Source organism: Apteryx rowi, unplaced genomic scaffold, assembly GCF_003343035.1.
Source record: "Apteryx rowi isolate R43461 unplaced genomic scaffold, aptRow1 scaffold_212, whole genome shotgun sequence".
Lineage (NCBI taxonomy): Eukaryota > Metazoa > Chordata > Aves > Apterygiformes > Apterygidae > Apteryx > Apteryx rowi.
Window position 1 is genome coordinate 242029 of NW_020448442.1, and position 18063 is coordinate 260091.

At 39.7% G+C, this 18063-nt stretch overlaps 1 protein-coding gene across 11 annotated transcripts in view; it reads right to left on the reverse strand.

The window, feature by feature from the left end:
- ELOVL2 (ELOVL fatty acid elongase 2) overlaps positions 1-17754 on the reverse strand; it is a 66872-nt gene extending 49118 nt beyond the window's left edge. The window contains exons 1-4 of one of the 11 annotated variants that reach the window (XR_003253264.1): positions 17388-17754; positions 10724-10919; positions 7845-7930; positions 777-2097 (exon numbers count right to left, since the gene is read on the reverse strand). The gene's annotated coding sequence lies outside the window, so the exon portion shown is untranslated. Of the gene's footprint in view, positions 1-776; positions 2101-7844; positions 7931-9440; positions 10920-17387 lie in introns of those variants that run through there. The other 10 variants (XR_003253265.1, XR_003253266.1, XR_003253268.1 and 7 more) reach the window with 10 other exon arrangements.
- Between the last annotated feature and the right edge of the window lie 309 nt (positions 17755-18063).

The following is an 18063-nucleotide window of genomic DNA, read 5'->3' on the forward strand; positions in this document are numbered from 1 at the left end:
GGGCAGCCGGCGCTGGGCTCCTCCGCTCTCTCCCGTGCACCTGGAGGGGAAAAAGTGCAGGGAGCATGTGTGGAAAACCCGAGCCTAATGGCGAGCATCTGCAGGGAGGGGGGAAAGCAAAAAGAGCTGCTCGAAGGTTGAATGAGCCTGTGTGCCGCCACTGTAAATGTCACTGCTGATAGTGGCCGCAGGCCTTTGAAAAAAATCGTGGGAAGAATCAGTTCAGAGGGGTCTCCTGCAATCAAGCTGCCACTGACAGCCCAGTGTGGGAGTGGATGGGGGCATGGGCTGCCTGCTGTGATCCTGTCACAACTCTGTTGCATTTAACAGAGGGTTTTGGTCTACAGCCCAGCGCTCATATTTGTGGTTAAAGTTCTCTGACCTGAAGACCTAAATCTTCCAAACACTGTGCCAAAGTGAGAACAGTGTCCCCTACTGCATAACTGTGACATCTCCCTAGAGATATTAATCTATTAGTCTGGGAGTCATTGATAACCAAGTATTTAAGTTGGCTAAGGGACGAGGCAAAAATCACATTGAGTAGGAGCTACCAACGCTTGTCATAACACTATCATTGATATATAACAAAATAAAGCAAAGGAACAAGCGCAAAACCTCATGACTTCAAAACTAATTTTTGTTCTAAATCTAAACAAAGCATTATATCTCCTATAAAACATTTATTTAAACTATCAAAGCTTATTGAAAATGACTTGCTTCTTTTCTCATTTTTAATAAAACAGATTTTGCAGTGTGAAATAAAAACAATCTTAAAATGTTAAAAGTCTTCATTTTGATTTTATTTTATAAATGAAAAGTTGTCACAAGTGACACATTCATACAGAGCTCCCATTGCTTTCCCTCCCATTTCTGGTTGTTCAGAGCTCTGTTGACCAGCTCAAAGAACAATTTTTCCACTGCTTTCAGTGGAAAAGGCAGGGGAAAAAAGCTAAGGGGGACCACACTTGGTGCAGAATAGGTAACATCTTCAGAAACTAAAGTGTGCTTGAGGTATAGATGGGCTATATTTGTCCAAAATATAGCCCTGTTGTTCTAAACCTCAAGTCTTCTTTTCTGATAGGCTCTTTGTTCATATACTGCTTCACCCCTTGCTTTCTCTTGGATCCAGATGCAGATATGCCAAACACAGTGAGAATGGCTATCTTCCAGCGCTGCTTGCCTGCCCAGAATCGATAGTGCCAGAAGCCTCATGTGAAAGCTTGTCCTTATGTAACTTCTAACCCAGTTTTATAAACTCAAACTTGTTTGCTTGAGCTTCCAAATTCCAGAGTGTTAGTCTATTCTGAACTGCCTTAATTCTTGAAGCTGACCTGCTAATATTTCCTTTTATTCATCTTTATGCCAGGTCATTCATTTAATTCTTTCTGTGTTACTACAGACCATCTTGAAATACTGAAGAGAAATACTTTTTCATATCCATCCTGGCAACAGAGAAGTGTTTACCTGGGCAGAAAATTGTCCTCTTTGTCCCAGAAATTACAGGTACTGTAGAGCAAGGAGCAGATTGAAAAATGACTGATAGAGAATCATGGAAATGACTCTACACTTTGGAATGATTCAGCCTCAACATTTTTATTTCAATTATTTCATTATAGTTCAAACTGTTTGGATTTGGTGTTTCAAGCCAAACCCACCTCTAACAATACAGTAATACAAAACATCTTTCTTTACTCCTGTTTTTGTCAAAAGCAGAAAGGAAATGTTTGTCGAAGTTTAGTAAAACGTATCATTTCTAATTTCTTGAGTTCCTTGTATTGAAAACATCGTGCTAATGCTAATTAATATAGTTTCCTTCTATCATAGCAATTTTATTTTTTATCAAAAGAGTAATGTATCCAATTGAATTCACAAATAGGAAGCAAATAGGATTTTGATGGCATTTAAAACCTATAATAATATGGATATTTTTAACAGCTACCTAATCACCTGAACTTGGAGATGTAAGAGCTGTGGCAGGATTTGGACTCAGCTGTTTTGAATGGAGGGTGATGCCACACACTTTGTGGATCCCAGGCACTGAGCACAGCAGACTTCTGTCAGGCATTTTGGCTTTGAGTGGTTACTGAACACCATGTTCTGCTGAGAGAAAAGCCAGAAAAAGTCAACRTGTGGAAGAAAGGAATGGCTTAGTTTCAGCTGAAGTTTCTTGGGAACAGGAAAAATAAGTGGAGGCGATTAAAATAGCACTTGATCCTGGGAGCAATGCTATTAGAACAAATACACAACAACTACTGTTCAACTACTACAGGGAGTTAGTTTAAGGCCTGCTTGTGTTTTGAATGTTATAGACTGAACCTCATCGCAAGCTACCTGACTTGCACAAAAGAGAAAGCCCTGGGTAATTGTGCCATATTGAGTTATATGCTACTGTGGTTCTCTAGTACCTGAACTAAATCTGGTGAACCTACCTAAGTTATTGTGTCCTCAGTCACAGCAGCTGCAGGGAATCATAGAATTTGATTTAAAAAAAAAAAAAAGGAAGGCATTCAAGTCAAAATGAGTTCTATTTCTAAATACAGATAATCCTAAAGTGCATGAGGTTTTGAATAATGATCAGGTATCTCAGATAGATCAGCTTGATCAAGAAAACATTTACTTTTTAATTTGAGAAGAGTAATGTACTCCATGTAAAAGGGAAATGTCTGTGAGAGACTTTCAAAAACTAAAGCAACAATAGCAACAAAAATTTTGAAAAGTTTTTGATAGATACAGGAGGGAGTATCATGTATTTGGAAGGCTGATCAACTATGATTACAGTCTGAACAAAAAAATGTGGGTGTCCTCCAGATTTGACACAGATGACAAAGCAATTGGCATTTGCTGAACATCCTATCCAGGCTGCAACTTGCATAGAGGAGGGAAGTACTTTGATTCTGTGGAGATGACAGAACATCCAAAAGGTGCTGGAAAGGAGACTTTTGATGGAAAAGGTACGTGGAACTGAAACATGGGAGGCAGGTGGGACTCGCCTCAAAATCCAGAGAGAAAAAACCCCCACAGCACTACTGCTGCAAAGCCATGGCAAACATAAAACAAGACCTTGGTCAAACCTTGGAAAAAAAAAGCCAGAACCACACAGGATTACACCTGCTTGCAGATACCAGCAGGTGAACAGCAAAGACAAATATGCTGATAACAGTACTTAAGTTCAAAGGAAAGCTTCACAGGAGCTATGGGCATTACTGTGTCAGAAGATCCTGGAAGAGCAGTTTGACAGCAAGTATTTTTCTTTTCATTTTAAATGAACAGATAAGCCATCACCCTGATGTTACCAAGAAGATGTACTTCAAAGAGGAGCAGGAAAAAATGAGGAGGTTTTCCAAGGAATGGAGAAATTCTTAACAGAAAGAAAAAAGCGGTTTTAAGATTCCAACTATCACATGATTCATGTCCCTATGAAAATCCACCTTGTCCTAGGCAAAGATGTATGATTTTAGGAATCAATGAACACTTCCTAGTCATTGTAGGGGAAAATTGGAACCTCAAATATATAAAATAAGAATGTTTTCCAATCTCAGTAGGGAGAGAAATTCCAAGAAGAAGAGGGGATGCTAAATATTTTTCACATTGGAAGCATCAGTAGGACTCTGATAAGTGTCTTTAGAAAAACACAGCATTTTTTAATATAGATCCCATTTTCTTTCTGGGAGACAGTGTCTTTAGACTACAAAGCTGGATTGTTTTTAGTACCTGAGGTATTTCACAGGAGTATATGACAGCTTTCTGAACATATAAAAGATTCATGTTTACAAATACGATGCTTTGTTTTCGAACAGAACAGAAGCAGGGTATTATCACTAGACCTCAATAGTCTTGGAAAGAATTCATTTTATGAGTCAAAGCTGAACAAACAAAAATTTAAAGTTTGATTAATAGGAATAATATATCTGCAGAAGATGACAACAGAGAAGGATGGATAGGCAGGTCACAGTAAAGCTGTGCCTTCACCAATGTCCCTGCTCAACAAGCCAAGGAAATTTATGAATTGGAAGATAAAGGACATAGGTTAACTTGTGTTTACTCAACAGCTAGCTGAAAATTTTACTTTGTAAAGGTGTCTGCATTTTGATACAAAGTTTGAGAAACTGAAAAGGTTTATTAAAGAGACACACTGCTGAATTACTGTGACAGGAAGTCCCAAGAAGTCGTGAACAGCTATGACTATGGAAACTATTGGCACATCCTTGTAGGTCAGATATCAGAACTGGATACCAGTGACCTGTATATCACAGACCCTGACAAAAAATGAATATTGACATCTTCAGATAGGGTACGAACCTTTGGTCTTAGTCTAGGATTGCAGAAATACTTCATGACTTTACTTATGGGAAGGCAATGTTAACTGAAACAGGTCATAAACGACTTTATTACCATCACCACAAGAGGTCTGGCAAACAGCTCTTCTACCTTGAGAATACAGAGATTATTTTTTCAGATACTGTTGTATGATTTGTATGTTTGACAACAAGCTTGGGAGAGATTTGGTGGTTGCAGATGCTCCCTGGAGCGTTAGACAAGAATGCAGTGGAGTAAAGTACAGCATTAGATTATGTACAGACATGACAAATAACAGTGCTAACACCTCTAGGAAATCCCACAGCTTCTAAGACCAACGATAGTTCCATGAAGCAACTGGCTACAAGAATTTATAATCATTTATTATTGCTAATGGAAGGGAATAGTTCTCTCCACATCCTTTCATTAAAAAGCAAACCAGAGTGAACATTTATTGTGCTGAGCCGACTCACATTTAAGCAATGCTTGTTAGTAAGCCTTAATCACACATTTCTGCTGCCTCCTTTGTGCTCATGGAACAAGAAGAAATGCTTTTCTCTATTTCATTTTTTTTTAATAATTACTTCCTTAACTGAAAAATGTTCCCCTGAGTGTAGTTTTATTTTAAATGTGCAGGCATAATCAATAATGTATTTTAGGATCAGATTAAATAATAAATTTAATTGTGCCAAATTCTGGTCTTTTAAAAGCACAGCCCTGAAAAACTTCTGCTGAAACAAACTGCCAATATTATATTGTCATAAATTTGAAGTGAGAGTGGATACTCACTGGCTAGAGGTAGTAGTGTGGTTCCACCATCATTAACAGTGAATCTGTGCACCACCAGAGAACATTTGGTAATACACATTTGACGTAGATGAGACACAGCCATGTCATCACATTTCTGTCAAATTTGTCTGTCGTATGAGTTTTTTGTTGATGTGTACAGGGGTTTGATATGCTATTTGATATCCTTCATTATATGTGCTGTGTCCTGCTTTGTGCTTATGCACCTTGGTGTTGTCTGGGAATATATGCTGTACTGATTGCAGCTACATTGGCTGAAGGAAATCTATAGGAAACAATGGTAACCAATGTCTGCTGTGCTCTGCTCATTCATTCCTAGGAGCCAAGAGGGTCAGTCATGAGGGACAATCCAGCAGAGTATTTTCTGAAAAATCCCTGGACACTGTGTGGCGTGCGGCGCCACTGTGATCTGCTGTTCTCTGAGAGCTTTCCAGAACTGTATACACTGCTCACTGAGATTCTCTGCTTTCTGCAGCCTGCTCACAGGCCAAGACCACAAGTCTTGACTCTCAGGAGAGCTAATGGCTGTTGAACAAGGGAAATGCACCAGGTTTTATAGCAGGAGAGGAAAGAGTGGGAAAAAATAACGTAAAACTGTTCATCTATTTACTGGAGAAAAGGATGTGCAGGAGAAAAGGATCCCTGCAGCTATTCAGAGGTTTGAAATCACAGATTTGGGGATTGGAAGCCAGGTTCATTGTGAAGATATGAATTGTGAAAGAAACTCTGTTTTGAGCCATAACTACTCATCCTGCAGGGGTATTGGAAAAGGCCTTAGGCAAGCTGTATGAGTGATGAAGCAGAGGTATATGAAAAATGGCTGAGCCAGAGGAGTCTGCAGAGAAGGGGTGCTGGGAAAGAGGAATGAAAGTAAATGATCACCCAGCTGGTGATAATTTTCTTCTTTCACAGGTGAATGATACCTTTTCTTTATCTGCCTTTTTTTTATATACAGATCTAAAATAACAATCAGCCATGCCACATAAAATTGGAYCTCTGTTTGCATCCTCTTGACTAGATGAAGTATGCTGATATCTGCCATCCACGGTCAACAAAAGGGTCTTTCCAGCCATGCCCAAGGGAACCCAGACAATTATGTCCTAGACATGTTGCTGTCCCTAATGCTTGTGGATGCCACTGAATTCCTGGACAGGCACAATGAACTATGCAGATTCAGCAGAGAAGCCAGCTATCCTGCAAAAGGTGAGGGGGATTTTGCTTTCCTATCTCATGCTAAAGGTCAGTTGTATCACCTTGACATGCTAGCTGAGGTTCAACAAGTGATATATGCTTACCTATTGGGAGTCCTGCCTAACTTTGCAAAATTCTGCTCAAAACTAAGGATTATAATAAAAATGCAGGCTTAGTGCCTGTGCTTGCATTTGTTTTCTTAGAATGGCCTTGTCTGATTTGGGTGCACTAAGCTCAGGAGCAAAGGCAAGCAGGCATCAGGGCCAGCAAGAGCCAGGAGTGTGGCTGTGGCACAGAGGGAGGAAGGAGGGACAGGGCCTGTTGCTCTGAGGCAGGCAGGCAAATGGGGCTGGAGAGATGCTTCAGCACTGAGCTCATTACTGTGTACCAGGCTGAGCCAGCCAAACRGGGCAAAGAATGTGCGGTTCCATCCTCCAAAGGCAAGACTGTCTGCGGACAGGCAAATTGAGCATCCTAGTCAATCCAGGGTAGGCCCTCTTTATACAGGCCCTACATAAAAGGGCTACATCTTCAGGTGAATGTAAAATATTAACATTTCACCAGTTAGTATCGTTCTCTCTGCTGATATTCCAACAGAAGGTTACAATGGACCACATGTAAACGATGCCATATTTCAGCAGAGAATCCAGGTAGAAGTTAAAACATGCATTTCTATGGCTTTGCCTAAAAGATCCAAAGTTTCCATTTAGCCCTTGTTGATTTTACTTAATAATCACATGGCTGAGCAAGCTTGCATTGCCCATCTGCCCTAAAGCAGGTCTACGGTTTCAAAACCATTTTAAAGAGGAGCCAGCAGCATGCTAACATTTTAACTTGAGGGGGTGTGTGCAAGTGTATGTTTATATATATGTATTTGGAAGTATCAGAACTTTATGCTGAGAGATCTTGACCTAGCTCTGCCAGTCACAATGTAGTTGAGTCTGTTTTGCTGACACTGAAGCCCCAAAGCTGTATGTGGAGGTTTACACATGAGCTTGCTTGAGCTAGATTTGCCTTTTCTTTGTACACAGATATAAAATAAGGATCAGCCATACCACAGAGATGTGGGTCTTTGTTTGCATCAGGGTATTGCTTCAGCAGGGCCTAGTGCTGTTGTTCACGTAGCTAAGAAGGCTAGATGATGCAAAAGAACAACAGGAACAGATATTTTCATACTATGCCTGTCTACCTCTGTTAATTATGTCTCACTGGACAGGGATAATAGGGGAAGAGGAAAAATTTGTTGTGCATACATTGTAAAGCTTAAATGTTACATAAGAAAGAGTGTCTTCTCTATAATCTAAGTAAAAAATGTACCCTGGTATATGGATACGTAACAAAGAAATGAGAATAGAGAGGTGATCTTTCTTTGCTTTGAAATAGATCTCCACTGCTGCCTACACCATTTTTCCTAGGCTGCAGCCCGGCTAGTTGTATTCAGTTTACTGCTGTCTGCAACGTTCTGTATCTCATGGCTCTTTCCTGATTGTTTCAAAAACATTGATTTGTATTTCTCTGTAGTGTGCCTTCGCCTACATCTGGAACTGTACCTTAGCTGGCAAGATCCAGGAAGCAGAGGGCATAACCCACAGCAAACTCTTCTAAGAACTCAGCCCCAGGGCAGCATCATGAATCACTGTTACACAAGGAAAAAAATTCTCATGATTTTTACCTGAACTCAATCTTTTTGTTTTAACACGGGAGAGGGGTGATATTATGCTGTTTTACAACATGCCAGTGATACCAGAACTGGATACTCAGGGCTTGCATGTCATAGTCTCTCACAAGTAGCATGAATAAGAAAATCTGTTTTAAGCCAGAAGAATAGAATTCCCTTTCCCTCCCCTTGTATGTAGCACTGGGTTACTGCAATGAACACACTAGAGCCTGATCTCTGACAATAACAGACTCAGTTGTTGCATTTCTTAATGCTTCTCTTTCTCTCTCCTTTGTTATTAGAAAGGGTCAGCATCACAACAGTGCAGATATGCATCAGCTTTACAGGTTACAGGTTCCAAAATGGCATAAAAAATTCAGTACAAAAAAAGAAAGTTGTATTGAGGAGCTGTGTCTTCCCTTAGAGTGGACTGGGAAAATCTTATATGACCAGCTTTATGTCCCTTTATGTAATGCAATACATATTATATATAAAATATATATTATAACAAAGAAAGACAGCTTACTGTCCATTCTTTCTCAGTTTTTTAAGCAGCTCGGGGAATATTTATATCAAAGTTTGTCTTATCCATGAATAAAATGGAAGCAAAATCCTACAGTCCCACTCCTGTTTTTGCTGTAGTAAAACTTCAAATAATTTCAGAGGAATTTTACCCAAGTACATCTTACACTCCTAGATTTGGTAAATTCACAAGAAATATGAATATTCCTACAGGATAGAAATCTAGTGTTAATATTGCTATAGCAACAAGAGATTCAACAGAGTTAACAACATTTTCAAGAGATGTGTATCCTCCCTTTTTCCTAGGGAATTTTACCCTATGTAAAGGGAGCCAGGATTGAAAGAACTATATGCATAACAAATATTTCCTACTGACAGTATTTTATTCTATAAAATGAAAACAGCTGTGCAGATTCCGTACATTTGCCCTGAAGGTCCATATGACTTTATATTGCCATAGTGAGCACCAATATAAAGCATCTCAAGAGGCAGCATGTGCTCTCTACCAGCTGGTCCCTTTGGGGTAAAGATCCACTCTGTTTGGCATGGTGGAGCTGTGCCTGTATTTTTTCTCTCTTTCTCTCTTGATCAGGCTGCTGTTGTGAATGGAGGGGGAACTTGCTAGGACTGGTGTCACACTTTACACAAGAGCTTGCTGGTTATCAAGACCTCCTTATGGTGGCATCTGTCTTTTGGCATGCTGCTCACTATTTCTGTTCATTGTGTTTTCTCTTCTTCATGATGGCAATAGCCTTATTTCCATAAAGTTTAAAGTACAGGAACCAAGGATAATTATGTAACTTGTGTTCTCTTCAGAGTCAGCAGTTTTCTATACATTGGAAGCCAAATGTGTCAAAACAACAGCATTCAAGAAGGAGGAGTCAAAAACCTCATTGCTTACTTCAAGTTTAATAAATAACCTGAGCCATTTGTACATCTACAAATATCTTAGCAGCAGGCTGCTCACCTTAGGAAGATGGTCCATAAGTTTTAACATTTATAGTTTTAGCTGTAATATCCAAGYAATATGGCTGTTATGTAATTTGCAAAAAAAAACCCATGAAATCCTCCATGATAATCTCATTAAATGATTGGTGCTTCCTCCTTTCCTTCCCCCACTTTGATAGTTCACCTAATGAAAAAAAAATCCCAGTGAGAAAAATCCAGGGTGACTGACACTCATGACAGGATAAACCCAGTGCCGATAACACTCTGTTACAAAATATAGTGAAAGCAAGTTCAACCATCATTCCATTAAAGATTCCTCTTCTCACATACTTCAGTATTTCCTTCTCAAAATGCTTTTAGTAGACTCTGTGGATAGATCAATGCATTTTTTTGTTTCTGTGGATCAACTGAGTTTACAGTCTCACACATCTCTCTGGATCCAGCTTTCCCCCTTAATCCTAATCTCACTGTCTTCACCCTTGATAGCTTTGTTGCTAGTTTTGGCACTCACAGAACTAAGTCTGAGTTATTAAATTACATTGGACCCCACTGATCTAATCCAGAAGACATCTTTGCATCACCTTTCCTATTGCTTCTAATTCTGGGAACCCAATGGTGAGACACCTCACCTACTTCATACCCAGAAAGGAGACACTTTTCACTAGCTGGCAGCCATAAGGATTGGCCACAAACCCTGATTTTTCACCCTACTGACCCAGTACTCCATTAGCAGTATCTTTTTTGTTCTGAGCAGTCTGATATTGACTGCAAGAAGTTGCTCAAAGCTGTTCAACTAGTCTGTAGCCTACAGCCCACTGTGTAAAGATATAACAGTGCCTTTGGTATAAAAACAGAAGCCTTATACTGTGCTGGTGACTGAAAAAGAAGAGAGCCCATTTTAAAATAAAATGTTCTCCTTAGGAAATGTCTTCTGCTCATCACTCTAGACACTTTGATCCACAGAAAGTAGCTGTGCCCTCTTCTTCCCTTGTTTTGATCTGGAAAGCTTTTAAGATAAGAGCAGTRAAGCAGCTGGGGGCAAAGACTGGTAAGTAACATTTCTTTGTTGAGTAAAGTAGAATCAATCCTCTTCTCCTATGCCTTAAACAGCTGAGTTGGTCTACTTTTCTCATTTTCTTTACAGCACTGAAGAAAACTGGAATTCATAATTTAGGCTCTAACCAACAACTTGACCATAATGTTGGCAAGATGGAAACCTACTGAAAGCAATACAGTTCCAACCAGCCTCTGTGCTAGTAAAGCCAGCTAGTAAGAAGGCTCCCTTGTAACCCATCTATTTACCTTTGTATTCAGCTGGAGATATTACTCTAACATATAAGAAAAAAAAGTCAGCTGTAATTCACATCTATCTTATGTATGAACTGGGCTTGGACTGCTCATTTGCATAAGATATTATCAAACAGCCTCTAATAGTAAAGATTTTCTACGGCAATCTTGGAGTTATATTTAGGTCCACCTCTTCTTATAGTTTCTTCCACTGAAATAAAAAGATGAGTGATACTTAGTTTTGTTGAAAAGGAAAAAGATTTTAAAATGAAAATTCTGCAAGCTTCTAAAATAAGTTTAATGTGTTTAGAAGTGAACTATTAAGTAAACTAGAATACCCACATGCCAATGGTTAGTTGATGATTTTATAAGACCCTTTTTTTATTCTTATTATTTTGGCAGTTAATCTTCAGGCTTGAAGCTTTCTATGTGAAGTGCCTGCTGCAAGCTTTATTATTATTATTATTATTATTATATTAAAATCAAAGGTAGATTAGCTGCCTTCCTTTGAACATACTCCCTCTGTTGGAATGGGGGACTGAAATTTCACAGAGTAATCACCTGCCATTGGGGTATTCGATTACTATCTATACAGACATATATCCAGCTACGGCAAAAACATATGTCCCTCTGAGAAATCAAAAAGCACAGCCTCAGGTTAGTTATTTTGATAGTTAGATTCTCCCAAGATTCTGTCAATTCTTAGCATGCTCTACATAGCTCCTGTATGCAGGACCAGACTCCACATTTGTCTTCCTCACAGAGTGATTTGACAGGCAGTGCCTTAGGATACTCAAGCAGGATGAGGATTATAGGAGGAGAAGGGCAGAAACAAGAGCTGGGGCATGGGGTAGTGGAAAAGAAAGGCAGGGAGGGAGAGAAAAAGTCAAAATCACATGAGTAGTAAATAAGAGCAGAAAATATCTATAACTCCCAGAGAAGGAGAAACCTATGGCACAGGTACCAAAAATTGCATACTGGTGAACTTCCATGTGCATTTTCAGTATATTGCACAACACTGGCATCTAAAGGTACCACTGATCAGCCAACCATCACTATCATGTCTCATTGAGAGACAGCAACTCTCAGGTCCTGTTACATTCCAATCAGTAGGATAAACATTTAATTTGGGAAAGAAAAGTGAGATCAGTCATCTCTCCCATTGCCAACCATTGCTCTTGATAATGATCTCCTCCAAAACTTGGAATTTAAACTCAAAACTTGTCTGTCTTCATGAATTTGTCCTATCAGTAAATATCTGTCCAGCTCACTAGGAAAATGTCTCTTGTTTCCCTGAACAGCTAGCTCAGATGAAAGAGGATGTCTTTCTTCTGTTATGCTCTTTTGCTAACTTTATTGGCAGAGGACTGTGATTATGTATCTAAAGATCTCAGTTCTACTAATGATGCTATGGGGAATTACGGAATTAAACACGATGAAAGTTCCGTTCACTCTGTGAGTGCTTTAAACACTTAAGAACTGTCAGTAATAAAACTGCACTAAATCAAATTTGAATACTCAGCCTGAAACTAACAGATTTTGTAATTTATCAAAATAGATTTGCAAGTTTGTTTTCTGGCTTTTCCTAGATTTATTTAGTTCTTTGTATAATGTCATTTCTTCTATGCTTTTGGTTCCTGAATCTGCAACTGGTATAATATTTCTGCACACCTAAAACTAAACCTTGTACTAAATCGACAGCTGTGGGCATGTAAAGTAAAAACTAAGCCAAAATAAGCTTGTGCTGGAGGAGGTACCAATTTGAGCAACTGTACAGCATTGCAGGAGTCTTTGGAGTAAATTTTATGTTTTAGCACCCTCTTTTGGAATAAAGCAATACTGCAAGTATTTCATCTTAAATGCTTTCCTAAAGCTGAAACACAATTGCTACATATCCAGGAAAAGACCATGGCTTCAGTCACAGATATATTTCAGTTACGCAGTTTGATATTCTGTATATTTACATAAATATAATTTCTTATTCTCCTTATGCCTATCAGCTTAATATAAATAGTTCATACTTACTTAAGTCAACCAAGAAATGGGAAAAGGTTGCTGATTCTAAACCAAAAACTGAGGCCAAGCTGTTACAAAAGACCATGTTTAGATGCTCTGTTCTTCACCGTGTCTTCACCATGCCTCCTGCGAGGAGTTTGATGGTGTTAACTTAATTGTTAACTTAATTGTGAATGGAATTGAATGATCTCTCTCACACGTGCTAGTGTTCTAAATTAAGCATTATGATAGTGTACAAACATACCAGTTTGGGATCTGATCTTGTAGCTGGCTGTGTTCAGACCTACACTGGAAGGCAAGTTCTTTTCCAAAGAGCATACTATCTGGTTGAAGAACAATATTTGAAAGATAAGCTTAACAATGTAATGCAGAGGGAAAGGGATGGAAGCAGACAGTTCTCTATACTTATTCCCTAGGAAATAACAATGTATTAATCTTAAAAGAAAGGTGTGGGGGGAAGGTGATCAATTGGATTTTGAATAGAAGAAAGGGCTAGATTTTGCACCTTCTGTATTAAATTATCCCTCCCTGACTAGCTGCTCAGGTATAAGCGAGAAGCAGTAGAGCTCCTACACCACATAGTTGGTTTTGCTGCAATATCTGATCTGGTTGCCAGTTATCTTCAAAGATTTTAAATGTGCAAAGACAAGGACTAAAAAATGTTGTTCTAAAAAATAGAACAAAAACTGCCTGGATTACCTTAACTTGCTCTTTTTTGCATATTCATTATGATAAGCCTTATTTACATTACTGGCCTTCAGCAAGACACCTGCTTTATCAATGCACAGTGTAAATAATAACAAACAGAAAGAAGGTCATGAATGACACAAGGGTCAGAGGAAGGAGAAAAGATAATCTTGTTAACGTGGCTGAAACTTCTTTGGAGGACAGAATAACACTGCCTACCTAACATATATTACATGTTATGGGTAGATCATTTAAATATTTTTTTCTATGGCTAGTCAATTATTTTATTATTCCTTTCTGCTGTCTGGCTTTGACAAATCTATATTCAATTACCCTAAGTGCTGAGCACTTACAGTTGCAACTGAAATCACCAGAGGCTGTGCTACAAACAAGTTAAAGGTAAGAGAAACATTAAATCTTTCCCATACACYAGTCAAAAGAGGGGCATCCAAAACCTGTTGATACTTTGAACRTATGCTCTAGTCTCAGTCTTCCCCTTGGTGATAATATTTCTCACCTTGCCTTGCTACACAAACATAAACATTAGTTAGCTGATGGCTGCGAAACAAGTGGTTAGTCTAGATGCATCAGATCTCACACCCTGAAAAGGAGGCATGTGTCCTTAGCTCCTAAATCACTCTTCCCTGCCACTAGTCTTAGCTCTCTTATTTGCAACATTGCATGTCCTTGGTGATCTGTGAAATCACATATCAACTGTTACTGCTTTGACCTGATCCATGGTCTAGTGTACCATTCTGCAGAAGCCCTCAGAAAGGCATGCTCACCAGTCTTGTGCTGCAGTCCCTTCCCTGCTTAATGACCTGACCATCCTCTTCCCTCTGCCTCCAACACATATCTTGATGCCTACATGGTCATATACACTGAGAGTGAAGACTTGAAAAGTTTGATCAGCAGTGAGCATCATAGGAAAAAGTATTGAATGTAGACTATAGATGGTATGCAGTGACTGAATGTTGCAAGATAATGGACATACATTCATAATGACATCACTGATGAGTTTTATCCATCCTCTTCAGGGAAAGGATGAGCTACATGTAGTTCTGTAACTCCACATTGCACATACACATGCACAAGGAAGGTGATAGAGCAAATTTAGATTTGTATGAACAACCTTATTTCTGAGCTTCAGTGAGTAAAAAAAATCTCTTCAATACTACCTTTTAATGTTTTTTTTCTTGGGTGTGATTTCCTAGACTTTTGAAAAATATTAATATCCATGTTGTAGCTCACTTACCCCAAATTCATCACCATCATTGGTATTGGTACACAGAATCACACAGAATCACAGAATGGTTGAGGTTGGAAGGGACCTCTGGAGATGATCTAGTCCAACCCCCCTGCTCAAGCAGGGTCACCTAGAGCACATTGTACAGGATCACGTCCAGGTGGGTTTTGAATATCTCCAGAGAAAGAGACTCCACAACCTCTCTGGGCAACCTGTTCCAGTGCTCTGTCACCCTCACAGTGAAGAAGTTTTTTCTCATGTTCAGATGGAACTGTCTGTGTTTCAGTTTGTGCCCATTGTCTCCCATACAGACTTCTGGCACATTAGCACATGAAATGATATGTAGAGGTGTGTGTGTATGTGTGTTTTCATATAATTTAATTTTGATCAAAAGAATAGTCTTGGATAAAATACATGCAATATATATATATATTTTTTTTATTCAGAGGAAAATCTGTGAATATGTTCTATTTGACACATGTTCTATGTAGCCACATAAAAGGTTCTATTTCATATATTAGAAAAAATAGGAAAACAAAGACTATATTCACCAAATTGTTGGAGAAGGAAGCATTTCTTCTCTTTTCTCATGACTTGATTACAGTGTAACAGTCAGTTATTCTTTGCCTGTGGGGATTCGAACTTCTATCTTCTATGTGAGTGCTTCAACTATTATGTTAGAGAGTCTGCTTTACTTGTTTGTTGTCTGTCTTGATGACAATCTCAGTAGTTCATCCATGAAGAACTTTGTTGACTAGGAACTGAGGGAATGCCACCTGAGAATGCCCTACATCCTGTGATTAAGACATGTGTGCACCAGGTGAGAAACCTTGTAGAAATTAAGCAGAAAGTGAAATGCTTCAAGCTTAATCAGGCAGTGTAATATTCTGAAAATTTCTGGGCTGTACGTTGTCCTCAGATTTAAGTAAATCRTGATTCACAAAACTTACTTCATCAGCCTTGTGGAGTAGAACATATTTTTCTAGTTCTTTATAAAGGCTAAAAAAGTCACAGGTACTAGATCTGAAATGGCTCCTGCTGGAAATTATTCTTCAACCTAAGAAACCTTGTTGTTGGGAAGCATTTTTTGATATTCATGTTAAAATTTTCGTATTTCTATAGGAGAGTTAAATTTCTTGTAGTATAATTTGATAGAGCTGTAACTACCAGAAGATGGGTGTTTCAAAACATTTATAGCTATTTTGGCATATGAGTTTGCTCCTTGAAGCTATTTAAGTGCATTTACTATTTGGAGCTGCCTTAAATTCAAGTTTGAGGCACCTTCATTTTACATTTTATGCTCTAGAGAAAGGGACACTTAAATAAATAAAATTAAGGTTTTCCAAACTGAACCTATGTTGATTAAAAGTCCCTCTACCTGTTGCTAATCTTGTTGCTACCTGTCTCATCATTATTTCCTAGTATACTGCCTGGGATGCTATGAATATTTATTACTCCAAAATGTCTTTATTCCCAGATTATTTTTTTCTTCAGTTATGGATGCTGGGTGGTTCTGCACTGCTTAGAGATGCAATGTGAACTAATTAACAGCTATTTAGTAAAACAGCTTGGAACTGTAGGATAATGAATATGAAATATTTTAATAGACCCAAAATGCTACAGCTATTTTACAGTAAAGTGAAAGTGACGGTCCCATAGATCTTAGTCTAACTGTAAATGATAAATAAAAAATCAGAGACACAGAACAGTGTAGCTAGAAGGGAATTTAAAAGTTTTTGAAAAGTCAGTATGTTAATAACTGGTATTGCTTTGCTGTTTGTTTGCTATATAGAAGCAGTGTTGCTTAATGAAGTATGTAACAACTGCTTAGGCTAGAATTAGAGTGACATTTTGAGATCAGGAGGCATGTCAAAGTGCAAAGTAATTGAGAAATAACAGAAAAGGTGTTTCAAGTCAAGTGAGGTTTGTGAGACAATGAGTGGGTAAGGCAGAATAAGAAACAGGTCTGGGAATGCTGGCAGAGATAACATTTGAAATGGAAAGACCGAACTCTGATTTGATTTGGTGAACTGACAGCAAATTTAAGAATGTGAATGGGGGACTGCATGTATGTAATTTTGGTTTACAGGTATCTTGAAAAGAGGAGAAATGAAGCAGGAAAAAAGACAAGAATTTTAGCTTCATTTAAAGGGGGAGATTTTAAAAAAATCCATAAAAGAAACACAAAGCAGAAATAGATGCTTTCTCTAACATCTCACTGTAATGGAGACACCTTCAAGGATAATTAGGCTTCCATAGTACTGCATTTAAACACACATAATTTTCAGCTGTTTAAGAAACATCAACCAATGTCTCCTACACTACTGAGGAAAGTTATTACCTTATTCTAGTGCTAAAGACAAAATCCGTGTCAAAGCCAAGAATAAAACCCTTATCTCCTGATTCCTGGAAGCTACCATTTCCTCTGACTTCTCTTAAGAGGGAACGACCAGCTTTGGTATATCACTGCGATATCAATAGAGGACAAGAGCTAAGGTTATGTGGAAACTGAACCACACCGGGCTGGCAGAGGTGTAAAAATGTTGCCTCAGCTAAGGCACAGCAGTCCTTCGGTAACCTTATAGATCAAATACAGGGAAGGAAGGAGGGAAATGATAAGGAGAAAAATGAACCAAGGACCAGGTTACCCCATCTCTATGGCTGATGTACATCACTGCTAAGGAAGCAATCCACCCTACAGTTTTTGCTCTGTTTCAGCTATAGCCATACCTGTATTTTAGCATGTCAGCAGTCCCTCTCTCCATACGTCTGCCTCACAAAGCCACTCCAGGCCGTGGCACCTAGGCAGGCACGAACACAGCCAACCCTTTTTCAGCCTTCCCTCCGGGCAGAGCAGCCTGTCATCACCGCACCGCGGCTGCTTGGTTTTCTCTGCTGAGGTAATTGCTCTAGTGCTGAGGTAAGTCATCTTTTCCAGACGCAGCGGTAGCAACGGCCGCAGCTGCTCCCCGCAGGACTAGAAGCCAGGCCGCGGAGTGTGTGKGGGGGTGTGTCTGTGTGTGTGTAGGCGCCCGCCTCCCGCGCGTCAGGGCAGCACGCGCGTGCGGGGAGCAACGGTCGCAACGGCCCTTGGACGTCGTTTCCCTCCCCGAGGGGGCGAGGCGGGGCATGCTGGGACTTGTAGTCCCCGCTGCCGCGACGCCCACCCGCGCCTGCCGCTGAGGCGGGAACCAAACTGCGGCTCCCAGCATGCGCCGCGCGTCGCCTGGCGTCACCATGACGCACTTAAAGGCCCGCCCGCTTCCCGCGCTGTTTCGTTGCCGCCACTCCGCACACCGGTTGTCAAGAGCGGGAGGAGGGGACGCCGCCGCCGCAGCAGCAGCGCACCGCCCGGCCTCGCTCCCCGCGGGGCCCCGCTCCGCTCTCCTCCTCTCAGCACTTCTCC